General features: G+C 39.9%; 1 pseudogene; it reads right to left on the bottom strand.

The window, feature by feature from the left end:
• Window positions 1-247: 247 nt before the first annotated feature.
• Window positions 248-1,245, bottom strand: LOC126599041 (superoxide dismutase [Mn], mitochondrial-like; annotated as a pseudogene).
• Between the last annotated feature and the right edge of the window lie 18,494 nt (window positions 1,246-19,739).

Genomic DNA, 19,739 nt, shown 5'->3' with positions numbered 1-19,739 from the left:
TCCATCTCACATGACTGCACAAACAACAATCCTAGAGACCAAGAAAGTATGGTCAAAATATTGTTGAGTATTTTGAACTTATCACATGGTTGCTGGGTAAAGCTTCGGATGAAGCTCAAAGTAACAAAGCAGTGAGCTCATGGATCAATGCTTAACCTTTGATGTAGTCAAATGCCGGAATCGAAGACGAAGCTCCTCACAGAGGCGAGGGAGCTGAGATCGAGCGCCATGACATGTGTTGCAAGACCTAAATGCTGGGTAAAGCTCCAATTTCTTCTTCCTTCCCCGATCTCGCTTCGTCTTCGTAGATCCGTACCTTTTTCTTCTCTTCAGTCTGATGTTGCAGGACATGTCCGACATGAAGGTTCTCATCTTCGATTCTCACACGGTCAGTATAATCAGCGTGGCGTATTCGTAATCCACGACTGACCCACAAAAGACAACGCTCAAAGTGGCAATCTTGAGGAACTGGGACCGAGATTTGATGATCTGGAGAGGCACAATTTTGAGGAAAACGATGGAGAAGTAGCTGAGAATTACGCAGGCGTCCATATGGCACATTGTGAGAAAGATTGGGAATTGGAAGCCATAGTTGGAGAGTAAGGACCTGTAAGTAGTGTGCATGCTCCTAAAATGTCAATACCAAGCAATGGAACCAAAGATGCTCCCTTAGTAACCAACAGATCCTGATTTGCAGTGGTTTCAACCCCAAGTTTGTTGAACTGTTTGGCTAGACCAAGCCACACCCATCCTGAACCCTGCAAAGCAGCACCTTCTGCACTGATCTTTTGCACCAATGCTTCAAAAGTTCCAAAATTTGTGTCAATAGCCCAACCCAGGTTACCATGAGGGTGCTCGCCACCACCTTGACTAATAGGAGTCAGATTCTACCAGAAAATCGAGTGGTTTACATGACCTCCGCCATTGAACTTGATGGCGCTCTGCAACTTAACAACGGCAGCAACGTCGCCCTTGCCAATGGCATCGTGTAGCTACTCGAGAGCTTTGTTGTAGTTGGTGATGTAAGCCAGGTGGTGCTTTTGGTGGTGGATCTGCATGATCTCGCCGCTGACTACAGGCTCCAAGGCGCCATAGTCGTAGGGAAAGTCGGGAAGCGAGAAGGTCTGCAGGAGGCGAGAATGAGTGAGGATTCTGGGCTCGCTCTGAAGACTTAATCAGAGGGCTTTACTGGCCACGAGAGCTCGGAGAGCCATGAAAATGCTGTTTGCAAAGAACTCAGAGTGAGTAGAGGGAAACAGTGCGAGAAGGTGAGAGAAGACTTGTACTGTGCTGGTCTGTTGGGTTTGCCGGGTAGAAGTAAAAGTAACGATGGGCAGAGTGGTGGGGTTTAGAATTAAGAGGGTATTAATGGCATCTTTTGTTTGCCTACCATAACTAGAGAGAGAAAGAGAGAACTCTGTGTCTGTGTCTCTGTGTGGATTTTGCAGATTCACGGTGGAGTGTGGTGAGGTCTCACGGTGATGAGATGAAAAAAATGGAAGAGAACCGACATAGCTTTTCGTGTCGATTCCCACAGACGGTGCCAAATGTTGATGCACAAAACCGGAGGGGTCTTGGAACAACGTAAATCCGACCATGAATCTGCAAGAAAGTAAATAACACAAAATGTATTATGGTTAACCCCAAGGTTTGGGCTACGTCCAAACTGATTATGTATTTTTGAGGGAGAAAAAGCTTTCAATATAAGAGTGAGAGCTTTGAGAGGATGAGAGGGCTTTGGGGATCTCAGGCCTAGGAGTTGGCCCCTTCTAATGAGGAGAGTGAGGGGTCCTTTTATAGAATAAGGGCTCCTTACTTATTACATATTTTCCCCTCCATTTATTACATAATTACACTTGAGTCCCCCAAGTATTTATACGAGGTCTAAATACGGAGGCCCTAAGTATGGTACAAATAGTATTAAAATAACTCATATGATAAGTTTGTTAGGTCATGACTTTTGTCTTTTGCCTATAAAATATTGAAGAATAAAGAAAATAAGTAAGGTGAGAAACATACAGAAGAAAGGAAGAGAGAAAAGAAAGAAGAGATAGAAAGAAATGAAAGAAAGAAGAGAGATGCAAAAGAAAATACCAGCGAGCCAGACTAGAGAGAAGAAGAAAATAGAGTGATTTTGTACTCTTATTATTTCAGATAATGAAAGAAAGTACTACTGCTGCCCAAAAGATGCAAGCACACTTGCCGAACCTCGTAAATATTATGTCTTATTTACTTTATTCCCTGCACACATACCTCAATTTCACAACATATTATCATGTCAGTGGAAAGCACAACGCCATAAATCAGATGAAGCACTACCTACCTCTCACCTCTATCGGCTGGACTCTCATGGATAATAAAACCCTTTTATTTTATCCACATACCTTTGTATGACTATTTTTTTTTTAAAACAAGTATATATCTTGTTGTATAACTATATATCATTATTTACAGAAGCAATAAAGGTACGAACGTGAAAATTGCAAAAAAACCAACAGTCGTGTTAGGAGCTTTGAAACTCTGACTTGCTGTACTCAAACATACATTTTTTATTATAAAAGTTGTTCCTTATCCTCTTTCCCATAACATATGAAAATCCCAGAAAAATCTAATGGTTAATTCATTCCATATCTTAGAAATACTACCATAGATTCAAAATCCGCAGAAAAACTGACAGCCATGTTAACGGCTTTTAAAATCTAACTTCCTAACCTCGGATGCAAACGCTTTCTTCATTGAAGTTGTGTATTACCATGTTATCCATACCATACCAAAATGTGGGTCATATTCAACAGTTTGACCTTCCCATAATTCTCAAGCACTACCTTTGATACATGACTACTGCTAGAAAGGAGAAAGGGAGTATAGTAAGTTAATATCTTTTTCTTTTCTTTTTTTATTATTAATTTGGTTATTAATGTGATTGGTGTGATGAATGGCGTGGGACTGTTGCCCTTCTTATAATAAAAATTATTATCTTTAAATTTTGATATTTGTGTGAATTTATAGTGGCAGGAACTACTGCCCTCTCTTTTAATTTATTTATTGTAATACATTTTGTTATGGTGAGTATACACTAGGACCTGAAATACCTTGATCAAATTAGAACCTAAAGTTCCTTGTTTGTCATTATATAAAATAATTGGACATGTAGTTCTGTCATATAAAAAGATTGAACCCGAAGTTCCTTGATTAAAATTGAAACATGAAAATTTTTAACAATTAAGAGAGCATCGTTTCCTCAACTAAATTAAAATGATGGCCATAAGCGCCTCAGTCCACATACTAATAGATGAGGACCAGAAGTTCCTTAATCCATGTAAATGAGGACCATAAGTTCTTTAATCCATGAGTATGGGCTTGAATTTCAAAAATATGAACCTAAAGGTTCTAATAATTTCGATATCGAGAATAAAATTCGAGTACATATGTATAATATTTTGACCTAAAGTTCAACATATGAATAATGTTAAGAACTTGAAGTTCTAACAATTTGAGTAGACATATGCTTATATGGAATGAAATTAATTATTGCAAGTTTCATCATACCTCATTTTCTTCCTTTTTTGGGAATAAGAAAATGGTGAGCTTAGCAAAACTCGATTTGGTTACCATCGATATCTTAGGCGAGAAATACTTTCATGAATTCATGATGCCCGAGAATTCATGTGGAAGCATATGATATTAGGAAATATATTTGCTTAAAAGCTCATTGACTCATATTAGTGGAACTAGAAGTTTTCATAGTTCCCTATATCCAACAAGCTAAACTAGAAATTTCATGCATGTATAAAACCAAAAGAGATGGAATTTTTATGTACACACACGTGCATACACATGAATTACAACTACAAAAGTAAAAAAATGGGGGGCTTTCACAAGGGTTGATCATGTGAAGCCTTAATACTTGGTAAAACTCTAGAAGGGGAGGCACCAATGGCTTTTATAATAGAACCACGAACTTCTGGTGGTTACTTTGAATCCGACTTTTGTATTCTTGTAGCTGGTCTAGCTTTCTTTTCATTTTGATGGAGTAGTTATTTTCAAGTTTATACAACTCTCTATTCTCGTGATTGAGTCATCTAATCTCTTGTTTAAGACTTGCCACCTCAGCTATTGATGATTCAGCTTGGTGAGTTCGAGCAAGTAGACATTGGCCCAGGTTGGATACATTAACACCAAAAGCCAAAGAGTCTTGAACAATCAATTCATCAGATATTTTTGAAAGTGTTTTTTTTCATCTTTGGGAGTGAGAATGTTCTTAGCAACACGGCCACTTATTTAAAAATTGAAGGGACACCCCTCTTTGAATTTCAAAAGCTTGGATTTTCATGAATAAACTTCATTAGCATTGATAGACCCAATCTCAGCTTTTCAGATATCAAGAACAATTCTATCAAAATATCTTTGGCAAAGTTTAAACGCATGAATTACATCACCGTTGCTGACAAGCGTGGATGACAAAGTCCCAACCGCACCTCTATCTATTATTGGGAAATTCTTATATATGTCTACTTATGTCTTCCATGCAAGGCAAACATGCAAAAATTTCTAATTATTCTTCCTTGCCAAGAATGCATCTTCAACCAAGCTTCTCAAAATACTCAGTCTTCATCAACACCTCTTTGACCAAGTCCCATAAAATGGCCAACTCATTTTTTCAACAAGAAAACATTTTTGATTGAGATGTTTTACATCAGCATCAAATTCTTCTACTATTTTTCTTCAAAAGGAAAAGTATCTCATATCATCAGGAACGAGAGCAAAAGTATCTCATATCTTGTTTTTTTTTCCCTATCTTTTCCTTTAACCTTGCTCTTGCCAACAAGACAAGGAGAAATTGAGCAATCAGTTAGAATCTGAAATCAAACTCCCAGTCTAGAACTGATTGCCTGAAACCTTGCTTGATTACTTACCTTACATTGCTTTCGAGTATTCATCTTCAACTATTGTTGGTGCGAGATTTGAAGTCACCAGCACCTCAGAACAGTTGGTACGATGTTAACTCTTTACACGGAAGCTTCCAAAATGGATGAGTCATCGAAAAGTGATGCTTTAAAGAACCATTAAAAGGCAAAGGTTGTGCACCACTTCTGTTGTGTAGAAGGCTAGAGCAGAAGGATCAACAATGAACACAATGAAGTTTAAAGGGAGAAAACAAATGGGTGACTAAGTGAATGGAAGACCAAAGTTCAATGATGGGAATCTTACTCATAGTACCACCAAACTCTACCTGAGTATAAAAAAACCAAAGGACAAGAATGACTTGAACTATTATTCTATCTCATCAGTTTGTATCAATCAAATGATGTAGCAGAAAGGTAAATCAATTTTGAAAATAACTAATTAATTACAAGTTACAAAGATGCCGCATGGGTTGAGGTCTCAAAAAGACAATACATGGACTTGGCATTACTAACTATTGTGATTCAAGTCCTAAAAGGACAATCTATGGACATGGCACTTTTAACGTATCTCATGCCTGAAACATGATAGACATATAGGCTTCAATGATTCAACCCCCGAAAATAAAGATTAAAAATCCAAGCTCTATAACACTCTAGAAGAGGTTATGATCCAAATTCTTCAAACAATTCATTTAATAAGTAATAATTGTCTTAAAAGAGACAATGTAAAGCTCCTAAAGAGCCAAGGATATCCAAAGTAATGAAATGCTTATAAACTATGCATGCACATGCACATGAGAATTATGGGATCACGATGTGATGATAACAAATGTTAATTTTGGTTTATACAGTAGCTACTAGATTCATCAATAAGCTGTGTTGATATTGAGCCAAGTTCTTTGTTCATTGACGAAAACAAAAATTATTTGCCAAAATGGAAAGAGGCATTCCATTACAATTTAGTAAGAATGTGGAAAAATGGACCTATATTACATATCACCAAATGATGTTAAACCCAGAAGGTTACATATGAACATTTGTAATACAATGAAGTACGCTCACATGATATGACGCGAGGTTCCTAGTTGAAATCCGAAATTATGTGCACTCCTATAATCATGATTTCCCATTGTGAAACTTGTTTATTTAAATAGAGAATTATATATTATACAAAGGTTTATGAAAATGCTTGAAGCATTACCTCTATTAGTAATTCCTAGAAGCAAATTACTCTATATAAATTTAAAAGGAGAATGTATCATGAGTGTAGAAAAGCCCTAAAAGTTCAAATTTGAATCTCTCTCTAGCATGCATACAAATTGTTTACAAAAAGGAATTTGTATTTACATATGAAATAGATTGATCCTACAACGGTCAACGAAGCAAATATTTATTGCTACATCTTCATATTAGTTAAAAACATACATATCTCCAAAGTTTTCACTTTAGAAGTTCAAGGATTCCATCAACACACATCCACTTGATTACAAATTAGTTAATCCAGGTTTAATATAATCAGAGGAAGCAGTGGCTACCTAAGCACTGGGCGTTTGTGACCCACTGCGATTTTGTCCGAATCATTTCAAAAAATCTATTGGGCTCTAAGCGGCTCCTCGATGGGCGAGGCGGTTTGTTTATTTATTTTTATATTTTTTTTAAATTAATCAAAAATTTGCTTGTGTTTTGCCTTGAATTCCAAAAATGAAGACTTTTCACTTCTTCAATCTTCATCGCTGCAAATATCTCTCTCGCCATTGCTGACCTTCCGAGTTCTTTGTCGTCGTTGACCTTTTTAAGTTCTTTGTCGTTGTTCTTATCGTCTGCCATCATCTATCCTATCGTCTCTCCCATTTGCATTTGTGTGCCAATGTCTCTGTTACTATCGACTTCAAGACTTCGGTATGCAGAAGTCCCTCTGCACTGGCTGCCTTACCTACCATATGTGAGTCAATCTCTCACTGTCTCACCACCAAGTCAGTATATGGATGGTGACACACCCCAACCCGGAATGTCCACCTGGACTCCGAGTCGAGTTGTGTTGGCCGACACCAGGAAGGTGACGAAGTCATAAAGTGTAGTGATGTGAGAAAATGTGAATAAATTTAAACCCAAAAGTGCCTAAATATAAAAGTATGCTAGTGAGCGGAAATGAACTCATTTCACACGTGATGTCAGAGTATAAGTAAAGTATAGTAGAGTAGGATAAGAATTATACCATCGAAGGTAATCACCTATACCAAGATTTGCCAAGAATCCTTGTTGACACGAAATCCCTACTACTAAAACTTGGAGGGATAAAAAACAAGGGTAAGTGTGCCTAAAAATAAAGCTTTGTAAAGGCCTTTTAAAAAAATGTATAACCTCTCGTCGTAAAACAAGTATAGTTTCCAAATATAACATATTATGTATAGTATGAAAATACTTACCATAGCCAGCAGTATCTCAAAAAAGCAATATGTCACAAACTTTCATAAATAAACACATGACATCCGTAATCACATAATTTTGCATAAGCAAACATATCATATCGTGTGCTCATTGACATATGCTGACACACGAGTTCATGCAGAGATATTCTGACATGAACATGACTAGGTGTAATAATAATATACGCTCTAGTACTACAATTACGTGAAGATTGGCGCTATGTGCATCACATACAAGTTCTAATTGCCTATAGCAATCTAGGACAAGACTGGCACCTACAATGGATCCAAAGTGAGCTTACAATGTGAGATGAACATACACGTGAAAAGACTAGCCCTGGCCCCGGGCAAGTACTAACACTGGTGCAATAGAAGAAGAGCAGATAACATAAATATGAACATGCCATAGTGATTCAATAATTCTAGTCAACATAATACTATTCCACAAAATTTTAATCATGGTCGTAAATGAAATCACATAATAGTTCGCCTACCTGTGCATCTCGTAGGATTTAGCATAATTTCATAAATCTCAACAATACAATATTTCTTAAACATTCATTAATAATTATATATATATATAGAAACTCAATAAGTATAAATACTATATAAAAGAAAATACTCACTCATAGATACTTGTGAAGTCGCAACCGTTCGAGCTAGGAAAGTTGGAGTCTCCGATAGTAATCACACCTAAGCATAATATTTGGGAAAATGGAGCACATATTTGGAATCAAAGAGTTGAAATACGCTAAGAAGGGTCATTGGCAAATTTTGTAAAAAGTCAACGGAAAAGTCAATAGTTAACCCTAAAAAGTCAACCAAGACGCCAAGCCGGTCAACTACGTTAAATCCTTGAAATTTTACTAAATGGATGTCAAAAATGGACTCAGAACGTCGAAATTAGCCTAGAAGGGTTTCCAAGAAAATTTCAAAAAAGTCAACTAACGGTCAACAATTAACTTTAATGGAATATTCCATCATTAGACATAATATTCTATTAAAGTTAAATGGGAGTTAACAGAATATTCTATTGGAATATTTCCTCCAATTTCTATTATGGACCTGGGTCGGTCTCGCATATCCGGGTCGGATCTGGCCCACGGATCCTACTTTGGATCTTTTTTTTTTTTTTTCCAATTGCCGCTGCAACCACCGAAAACTTGGAATTTGGGCGGGAAAATTCCACGGCTCCGATTAGCTTCAAAACACAACGATTTTTCACACTTTACCTACCATTTTTTTTTCCGTTGCTATGTACTTATATGGTCTTGGGCTACTCTCCATATTGTCAATTGGTTTTATGGTGAAACCTCAATTTCATCAGGCTTCAAGTAGCATTTTTTTTCTTACATATGACTGAATACTAAAATGCGTATAGAAGTAGGAATTCATGACTCCATTATTTTACAAATCGCTCAATACTATGTTGCATATTGCTTGTATAATTTGTTGATGCACAAAATCAGTGAGGACTTTGGTACAACATAAAGTGTTAAGTTTGTGACATTCGCTAGATTGTTCCGGTCACTAGTGTGGATAAGTATGTAAATGGATAGAGACAGGGAAGCAAACACAAGATGTACGTGGTTCACCCAGATTGGCTACGTCCATGGAGTAGAGGAGTTCTCATTAATTGTGAAGGGTTTACAAAGTACATAGGTTTAAGCTTTTATTTAGTGAGTACTAGTAAATGATTTAGTACAAATGACATTAGGAAATATTGTGAAAGAATGATCTCTATTTATATAAGAGAGTTTCTAGTTTCATTCTAACATTGACACGTGTCGTGTTGTGATTGGCTTTTGATGTTGACACGTGTCGCGCTATGATTGGCTTCTAATGTCGACACGTGTCGTGCTGTGATTGGCCTCCTGGTTGGAAGGAAACTCTTCTGGGTCATTGACGGTATAACGTTGGCCGGTGCTCAATAGTTTCAGGATTGGTCAAGTATGATACAAACAGTGCTCCCCTAAGTTCCCGAGTGAGGGAAGCTCCTCGGTTGGGGACTTGCAAGATCCAAGCTATTGAGTAATCACGAAACTTCTAAGTACCAAAGTGTGGTATCATTTTCACTTGCCTTATCTGTCTCATATGTAGATGTGGCATCTTCTCTGGAAGTACTTTTCCTCCATCCAATGGTGGTATCTTTAATCGATGAAGATGTATAAGGTAATGTATCAATTTCACTTGAAGCTTACTTGTAGTTTCAGGCTTGGTCAAGTGCGATACAAACTCTATAGTAGGGGTCCCCCAAGTCGCCGAGCTAGGAGATTTGCCGAATGAGGTAACATACAAGGTAAGCAATCAGACTTCCAAGCAAGCAACCTAGATCCGAGGTTCGACTTCGGCTTCCGGTTGATTGTTCTCATTCTCATTGTGTCGTAAATAGCACCAAGGATAAGGAGAAGCAAATGGAGAAGAGATGATATGAGATACTTTTGCTTTTGAAGAAGTAACTTTCCACATGCTTATTCTTGAACTGGGCTGGAGGGTTTTCTGGTTTCCTCTAGAGTATAAGGCCGACTCAAGAATTTGAGGGTCAAAATAAGTCCATCAAATCTAGAGTACGTTCGACCCTGATGATATGGGATACTTTTGCTTTTGATAAAGTAGTGGATGTATCAGCACGTGTTCTGTTACGTTTGTCTCCACATGCTTCCTTGTATCCTTCTCACTTGCCCAATCTATTCCTCAGGCAGAAGTGGTATCTTTTCTGGAAGCATAAGATGTTAAAGATGAGTACTCGAGAGCAATGCCAGGTAAGTAATCAGGCAAGGGGTTCTAGGCAGTCAGTTCTTGACTGGAAGCTTGATTCCAAGTGTTGACTGATTACTCTCTTTCTCCTTGTCTTGCAGGTACGAACAAGGCCAAAGGAAAAGACAGGGAAAAAGCATAATATGGGATACTCTTACTTTTAACCCAGATGATATGAGATACTCTTGCTCTGGTGTGGCTTGTTTGCAGAGGTATTATCGGGAGGAAAAAAAGCTGAGTATTTTGAGAGACTCTATTGAGAGTTCCTTCTCGAATGTGAAGAAAAGTTGAGCATTTTTTTTTATTTGCAGGTTTGCCTGGCTGTGGAGGATAGAGGTCGGCATATATAGGAGTCTCCCTAACAATAAGTAGTAGTGCTATTCTTTTACCCTTCTTGGTCATAGCAATATAGTGGGAGCTGCAAGCTTCCCGTGTTTTAACTTTGTCAGAGCACTTTGAAAAAGTGGTCTGTGGTATCTGGAAAACTGATGTTGCATGTGAAGATTGCAGATAAGCTTTATCTAAGGAAATCTGGCTCTCGAAGTTCGGAAAGTAGTGCCTCTTCGGTTTTCGAACAAGCAATCCTGTCGAGGATTAGGGTCTAGAGATTCAAAGAACTGTGCCTTTTCGATTTTTGAGAAAGCAATCTTGTTGGGAGTCTGGCTCTCGAGATTCGGAAAGCAGTGTCTCTTTGATTTTTGAGAAAGTAATCATGTTGGGAGTTTGGCTCTTGAGATTCAGAGGTCGGTGCCTCTTCGATTTTTGAGCACGTAATCATGTTGGGAGTCTGACTCTCGAGATTTGGAGAGCGGCGCCTCTTCGATTTTTGAGAAAGCAATCCTGTTGGGAGTCTAACTCTTGAGATTCGGAGAGCAGTGTCTCTTCGATTTTTGAGAAAGTAATCCTGTTGGGAGTTTGGCTCTCGAGATTCAGAGGGTTGTGCCTCTTCAATTTTTGAGCAAGCAATCATGTTGGGAGTCTGACTCTTAAGATTCGGAGAGCAGTGTCTCTTTAATTTTTGAGAAAGTAATCCTGTTGGGAGTCTGGCTCTCGAGATTCGGAGGGCGATACCTCTTCGATTTTTAAGCAAGCAATCTTGTTGGGAGTGCTTTCTCGAATGTGAGTAAAGGTTGGGCATTTTTGCCAGTCTGCCTTGACACGGAGCACGGAGGTTAACACACATTGGGACTTTCTAATTATCAAGCAGTGGTGCTGTTCTTTTACCCTTGTGGGTAATAGTAGGGTAGTTGGACCTTCAAAATTTATGTGTCTAAACTTTGTCAAAGATCTTTGGAAAAGTTATCTGTGGTACCCGAGCAGCCGATGTTGCGTGTGAAAAATGGTGTCTCTTTGGAATCTGGAGAGTGGTGTCTCTTCGATTTTTGAACCGACGACCATGTTGCCCTTTCTTTTATAAGGGCACTAATTTGCGTGTGGCTTGTTCCAGAGGTATTATCGGGAGGAAAAGAAGCTGAGTATTTTGAAAGACTCTGCTGAGAGTGCCCTCTCGGATGTGAAGAAAAGTTGAGCATTTTTTTTTATTTGCAGGTTTGCCTGGCTATGGATGATAGAGGTCGGCATATGTAGGAGTCTCCCTAACAACAAGTAGTAGTGCTATTCTTTTACCCTTCTTGGTCATAGCAATATAGTAGGAGCTGCAAGCTTCATGTGTTTTAACTTTGTCAAAGCATTTTGAAAAAGTGGTCTGCGGTATTTGGAAAACTGATGTTGTGTGTGAAGATTGCAGATAAGCTTTATCCAAGGAAATCTGGCTCTCGAAGTTCGGAGAGCGGTGCCTCTTCGGTTTTCGAACAAGCAATCCTGTCGGGGATTTGGGTTTAGAGATTCAAAGAACCGTGCCTCTTCGATTTTTGAGAAAGCAATCTTGTTGGGAGTTTGGCTCTTAAGATTCGAAGAGCAGTGTCTCTTCGATTTTTTAGAAAGTAATCATGTTGCGAGTCTGGCTCTTGAGATTCGAAGGGCGGTGCCTCTTTAATTTTTGAGCACGTAATCATGTTGGGAGTCTGGCTCTTGAGATTTGGAGAGCGGTGCCTCTTCGATTTTTGAGAAAGCAATCCTGTTAGGAGTCTAACTCTTGAGATTCAGAGAGCAGTGTCTCTTCGATTTTTGAGAAAGTAATCTTGTTGGGAGTCTGGCTCTTGAGATTCGGAGGGCCGTACCTCTTCAAATTTTGAGCAAGCAATCCTGTTGGGAGTCTGACTCTTAAGATTCGGAGAGCAGTGTCTCTTCGATTTTTAAGAAAGTAATCCTGTTGGGAGTTTGGCTCTCGAGATTCGGAGAACGATGCCTCTTCGATTTTTAAGCAAGCAATCTTGTTATGAGTGCTTTCTCGAATGTGAGTAAAGGTTGGGCATTTTTGCTAGTCTGCCTTGCCACGGAGCACGGAGGTTGACACACATTGAGACTTTCTAATTATCAAGCAGTGGTGCTGTTCCTTTACCCTTGTGGGTAATAGTAGGGTAGTTGGACCTTCAAAATTTATGTGTTTAAACTTTGTCAGAGATCTTTGGCAAAGTTATCTGTGGTACCTGAGGAGCTGATGTTGCGTGTGGAAAATGGTGTCTCTTTGGAATCCAGAGAGTGGTGCCTTTTTGATTTTTGAACCGACAACCATGTTGCCCTTTCTTTTATAAGGGCACTAATTGTGTGCAAGAAGTACATTCAGAGAGTTATTGCTTGTAGGAATTTTCCCTTTACTTCAGAGATTTATTGCTTTTGACTTGAACTTTGGTGAAAAGGCAGTCATGCCTTCTCAAGACAACATATGGCACCCTTCCTTCTTATCCTCTACCGGTCCTCTTACCGTTGGGGTTTCTGTGATGAAGAATGATATGACCGCTACGTTGGTGGCTAGGAACCTTTTCACTCCCAAAGATAACAGACTATTTTCCAAACGGTTTGATGAGTTGGCTGTTGTTCAGTGTGCAGGTTCTGTGTCTAATATGGCCCAACGCCTTTGCTCGAACCCGCCAAGTTGAATCATTGGTGGCTGAAGTGATAAGTCTCAAACAGGAGATCAGATGACTCAAGCATGAGAATAAACAGTTACACAGGCTCGCACATGACTATGCTACAAACATCAAGAGGAAGCTTGACCAGCTGCAGGAATCTGATTGTCAGATTTTGCTTGATCATCAGAGGTTTGTGGGTTTGTTCCAAAGGCATTTATTGCCTTCGTCTTCTAGGGCTGTACCGCGTAATGAAGCTCCGAATGATCAACCTTCGGTGCCTCCTCCTTCTGGGGTTTTGCCCAGTACTGGGGCTCCGAATGATCATCCTTCGATGCCTACTCTTTCTGGGGCTCTGCCGACTGCTGAGACTTCTCATGAGCAACCTTTGTGAAGGCTCACTCTTGTTTGTTTATTTTGATTCATGTATATGTACATATTTGTAACTTATCGGACATATCAATAAACAAGTTTTGCTTCATTTCAACGTATTGTGTTAAATACACCAAGGCCTTCTTCACTAAGTTCTTTGAATTTTTTCTTTTGTTGAAGCTTGTATGTTGAACCTTTGAGAGTGAAGCATGTATGTTGAGGTAGTGCTCCCTTAATTTCCCGAGTGAGGAAAACTTCTCGATTGGAGACTTGAAAAATCCAAGTCATTGAGTGGTCGTGAGACTTCTGAGTATCAAGGTGCAGTAGCATGTGGTAGGTGTCCCCCAAGTCTCCGGTCGAGGGAGTTGACGAATGAGGCATTTCCTTTCAAAGTGGTAGCCCAAAACTCCTCCTTCATATATATTTGTTATGAAAGTTGTTAGGCCCAAAGAAGAGGATGCCTAGGCAATTTTATTTTTTTTTCGAATTTTCAAATTTTTGAATTTTCAAATTTTTTTAATTTTCGAATTTCCGAAAATATTTAGATATATATATATATATATTATTTTTTTAAGTTTTGTAGGTGAAGCTTTGGTGTTGAAGCTTTGTAGGTGAAGCTTTGAGGTTGCAGCTTTGTTGGGCACCATGAATTGATTTTGCTTCACCCTATCTTGATCAAGATAGTGTGAAGCTTTTGTAGGTGAAGCTTTTATGTTGAAGCTTTGTAGGTCAAGCTTTTGTGGGTCAAGCTTTTGTAGGTGAAGCTTTTGTGGGTCAAGCTTTTGTGGGTCAAGCTTTTGTGTTGAAGCTTTTGTAGGTGAAGCTTTGGAGTTAGAGCTTTTGTTGGGTACCATGAATTGATTTTGCTTCACACTATCTTAATCAAGATAGTGTGAAGCATTTGAGAATTGGTAGTTGTCCTCCATTGATGAAGCTTTTGTTGGTGAAGCTTTTGTGGGTGAAGCTTTTGTGTTGAAGCTTTTGTAGCTGAAGTTTTGGAGTTGAAGCTTTGGAGTTAAAGCTTTTGTTTGGTACCATGAATTGATTTTGCTTCACACTATCTGGATCAAGATAGTGTGAAGCTTTTAAGAACTAGAAATTTGAAAATGTAGGAGAGACAGCATATACAAATTTTGCTTTCACACTGTTGAGCAAGAGATTGTGATGCAAGCCACACTTTGTAGTAGTGAAGGTTTGGATGAACCATATAAATTGAATTTGCTTCGAACAGTCTTGAATTTGCTTCGAAGGTTTGAGAATTGTAGTTGCCCTCCATTGATGAAGCTCTTGTTGGCACCATAAATTGGTTTTGCTTCACACTGTCTTAATCAAGAGTGTGTGAAGCTTTTGAGAATTGTGGTTGAACTCCTTTGATGAAGCTTTTGGTGGCACTATAAATTGGTTTTGCTTCACACTGTCTTGATCAAGAATGTGTGATGCTTTTGAGAATTGTGGTTGCCCTCCATTGATGAAGCTCTTGTTGGCACCATAAATTGATTTTGCTTCACACTGTCTTGATCAAAAGTGTGTGAAGCTTTTGAGAATTGTGGTTGAACTCCTTTGATGAAACTCTTGTTAGCATTATAAATTGGTTTTGCTTCACACTGTCTTGATCAAGAGTGTGTGAAGCTTTCTACGAGTTGTAGTGTTTGCATTGTTACAGAGGGGAAATGTTTAAAGCAGATGCAAGAGAGCTGAATAGCTTGATCTTCGTATGCCATGCATTGAAGTTGTTGTTGGCTTGCAATAAGACTTTGTTGGTGACTATAACTCTTGTTGGGCATAAGTGCTCCCCTAGTTGAGTTGTCAAGCTTGAGGGTTTTTTATTATTTGTGAATGCTACGAGTTCATATGTACAAGTTGTACCACTCGTCTTCTGGTAGGTGGAATGAATGGTGAGTTGTTTTCATCACTTGGTTGGTGGTACAAAGGTGAGTTCTTTTATCACCTTTCATCACATTTCATCACCTGGTTGGTGGCACGAGGATGAGTTCCTTATTCTCCTGGTTGGTGGCATGAATAGCAAGTTGCCAAATGATATTAGAGTACGGGTTGTACATTTCATCACCTGGTTGGTGGCATGAAGGAGAGTATGGGTTGTACATTTCATCACCTGGTTGGTGGCATGAAGGAGAGTACGGGTTGTACATACGGGTTGTACATTTCATTACCTGGTTGGTGGCATGAAGATGAGTTCATTCTTCTCCTGGTTGGTGGCATGAGTGGCAAGTTGCCAAATGATATTAGAGTACGGGTTGTACATTTCATCACCTGGTTGGTGGCATGTGGCATGAATGGCAAGTTGCCAAATGATATTAGAGTACGGGTTATACATTTCATCACCTAGTTGGTGGCATGAAGGAGAGTACGGGTTGTACATTTCATCACCTGGTTGGTGGCATGAAGATGAGTTCCTTCTTCACCTGGTTGGTGGCATAAGTGGCAAGTTGCCAAATGATATTAGTATGGGTTGTACATTTCATCACCTGATTGGTGGCATGAAGGAGAGTGTGGGTTATACATTTCATCACCCGGTTGGTGGCATGAAGATGAGTTCCTTCTTCACCTAGTTGGTGGCATGAGTGGTAAGTTGCCAAATGATATTAAAGTACGGGTTGTACATTTCATCACCTGGTTAGTGGCATGAAGATGAGTTCATTCTTCACATTTCATCACCTGGTTGGTAAGAATAAGGGCAAGGTGTCTAGGCACATTGTAGCAAGTGTCGAATGACACAAAATATGTTGAACCCTTTTAAAGCACAGTTGGCTTATGTATGAATGTGTTGGAATGTATGATTGAACGAATATATTGTGAAGCTGTTCGTTTATTTGTATAGTCTTGTTGACACATACTTAGACTTTGTTTCATGTTGGAAGCATTCATGTTGAAGCTTTGAACCCGAGTGTTTCATTGCTAGGAATGTAAGAGGATTAGGACTGAGTTGTCTAAATCACATCTTTATTGAATTCATGCCAAATAGTCTTTGTTACATAGGCTGAAGCTTAACACTTGTACAATGTGAGTTTACTTGTAATAGTACTTCAAGTGATCAGCGTTCCATGGATGGCCAAGGGTCTTGCCATCAGAGCTTTTAAGCTTGTAGGAGCCAAGACGACTGATGCTAACAACTTCAAACAGTGCATCCCAGTTTAGACTAAGTGTTCCTTCACTCGGGACTCTGTCGCAGAGTAATCTTTTCTTCAATACCCAGTCCCCCACTTTGAAAGAACGAGGTTTGACCCTTGAGTCATAGTAGTTGGAAATGCGGTGCTTGTAGGCGACATTCCTCAAGTGAGCCTGGTTTCTGTGTTCCTCGACTAGATCTAAGTTGAGGGTAAGTTGTTTGTCATTTTCGCTTTGCACATAGTTTTGGACTCGGAACGTTGTTTGCTCAAGCTCAACTGGGACAACTGCCTCTGTACCAGAGGCAAGTAAGAATGGGGTTTCTCCTGTTAATGTCCGATACGAAGTGCGGTATGACCAAAGAACTTGGGGTACAAATTCTGGCCAACCACCTTTAGCCTTGTCCAAGCTGGTTTTCAAAGTTCGCTTGATTATTTTGTTGATAGCTTCAACTTGTCCATTAGACTGGGGATGAGCTGGGAAGGCAAAACATAAGTTAATGTTAAACTTAGAGCAGAACATCCTGAACTTATTGTTGTCAAACTGTCACCCGTTGTCAGTGACTATTGCATTGGGAATGTCAAATCTGCAAAGGATGTTCTTTCATATGAAGTCTTCTATTTTTGCCTCAGTAATGGTTACCAAGGGTTCTACTTCGGCCCACTTTGTGAAGTAGTCAACTGCAACGATTGCATAGCGATCTTTGCCCTTCCCTGCAAGCATTGGGCCGATCCAATCAAGTCCCTATTGGGCGAAGGGCCAAGGGCTGATCATAGGAGTGAGCGGCTCGGGATGGGAGTGAGGAATAGTTGCGTAGCGTTGACATTTATCATATGAGCGGGATATTCTGATAGCATCTTGGTGGAGTGTTGGCCAGTAATATCCTTCGCGAAAAGCCTTGTGTGCTAGGGATCGAGATCTAGCATGATCTCCGCAGACTCCTTCATGTATTTCCCGAATGACAGTTTCCGCCTCTGCGGGTGTAAGGCATCTTAGGTATGGTATGTTAAAACCTCTCTTGTAGAGTTGGTCATTAATGATCAAGTAACGGGTAGCCTTATATTGAATATGCTTAGCTTGGACTTTGTCATTTGGAAGGGTGCCATGAGCAAGGAATCTATAGATCGGGGTAATCCAACTATCTCCTTGTTGTAAGTTGCATACTTCCGCAGCCATAGTGCTTGGTGCTGCCAACAATTCGACCTGAATTTTTCTCCCAATCTTGTCTTCCACCGCTGAGAGCCAAAGCATCTGCATGATTGTCTGTCACTCGAGGAATTTGGGTGATCTGGTAGTGGAAATGCTTAAGCAACAATTGTGTTTATGCCAAATATGCTACCATGAAGCTATCCTTAGCGTCAAAGTTGTTGGTGACCTGGTTAACCACCAATTGAGAGTCACTAAAGATATCAATTCGTTTAACCCCAAGGTCTTTGGCCAAACGTAAGCTTGCTAGAAGGGCTTTATATTCAGCCTCATTGTTCGACGCCTTGAATTTGAAACGAAGAGCATACTCCATCGCCACTTTGTCAAGGGTCATAAGGACTAGTCCTGCTCCACAACCCTATTGGGTGGACGAGCCATCAACATATAGACTCCATGCTGGGGCTGTTGGTTCTATTTTCTGAGCTTTCGAGGGTAATGAAACCACTTCTTTAGGCATAGAAACAATGTCAACAGGATATGTGAAGTCGGCGATGAAGTTTGCCACTGCTTGGCCCTTCTCAACTGGCTTTGGTTGGTAGGAGATGTCAAACTCACCCAATGTTATCGCCCATTTGATCATTCACCCGGAAGTGTCAGGACTTTGGAGTATTTATCGAAGAGGATAATTGGTAAGCACAATGATGGAGTGTGCTTGGAAGTAAGGGCGAAGTTTTCGAGCAGACATGACCAATGCTAGAGCCAATTTCTCAATGTTGGAGTATCGTGTCTCCGCATCTTGTAAGGCCTTGTTAGCGTAGTAGACAGGCCGTTCGACATTACCATCATTTCGAATGAGAACAGAACTTACTGCTGAAGCCGATACCGACAGATAGATAATGAGAGTGTCACCAACCTCAGGTTTGGAGAGCAAAAGGGCTTTACTCATGTAATCTTTGAGGTTCTTAAATGCCTCAGCACATGCATCAGTCCATGTAATGTACTTCTTACTTCCCTTAAGTGCTTTGAAAAAAGGAGCACATCTGTCTGTGGCCTTAGAGATGAACCTAGTTAAGGCTGCCACCTTGCCAGTAAGGCTCTGGATGTCTTTTCAAGTTACCGGTTCCTTCATGTCGAGGATTGCTTTAATCTTCTTAGGATTAGCCTTAATGCCTCGTTGCCTTATTATGAAGCCTAAAAATTTGCCAGAGCCTATGCCGAAGGCATATTTGTTAGGGTTCAACCTCATTCGATACCTCTTCAAAATGGTGAAAGTTTCAGATAGGTTGGTAATGTGTTGGTCAACATGTTTGCTCTTGACTAGCATATCATCAACTTAAACTTCCATGCTCTTCTCAATCTGTTCAGTGAACATTGAATTGACCAGTCTCTGATAAGTCGCTCCTGCATTCTTTAGGCCGAAGGGCATGACTTTATAGCAATATAGTCCCTTGTCAGTAGTGAAGGCTGTGTGTTCTTGGTCCGGAGGGTTCATGAGGATTTGATTATATCCTGAGTACGCATCCATAAAGCTCAGAAGTTCACACCCTGCCGTAGAGTCTATAAGTCTGTCTATGAGAAGAAGAGGAAAGCTATCCTTTGGGCATCATTTGTTTAGGTCGGTGTAATCGACACACATTCTCCACAAGACCTTTTGGAGCAGGAGACTTTCCTTGGTCAGATTCTTCTTAACAAGGATAACATTTGCTACCCACGTTGGATAATTGACTTCGCGAACGAAGCCTATGCCTTTGAGTTTTTCAACTTTTACCTTCATTGCCTCGTATCGTTCAGCGTCATAGGATCTTCACTTCTGTCTCACTGGCTTGGTCTTGGGGTCAATACTTAAGCGATGACAGATGATATCGGGAAAGATGTTTGGCATGTCCTCGTATGACCAGGCGAGACCTCAGTGTTCTCTTGCAAAAAAAAAATCAATGTCAACCGAATGGGTGGTGACAAGGTGGTACCAATCTTCACCAAGCGATCCGGATAATCTTTTAAAATAGAGACCTTTTCCAACTCTTCAGCGGGTTGTG

This window comes from Malus sylvestris, chromosome 14 (genome assembly GCF_916048215.2).
Source record: "Malus sylvestris chromosome 14, drMalSylv7.2, whole genome shotgun sequence".
NCBI classification, from domain to species: domain Eukaryota; kingdom Viridiplantae; phylum Streptophyta; class Magnoliopsida; order Rosales; family Rosaceae; genus Malus; species Malus sylvestris.
The sequence above is the reverse complement of the archived record's forward strand: the minus strand, read 5'-3'. Positions and strand labels throughout refer to the sequence as shown.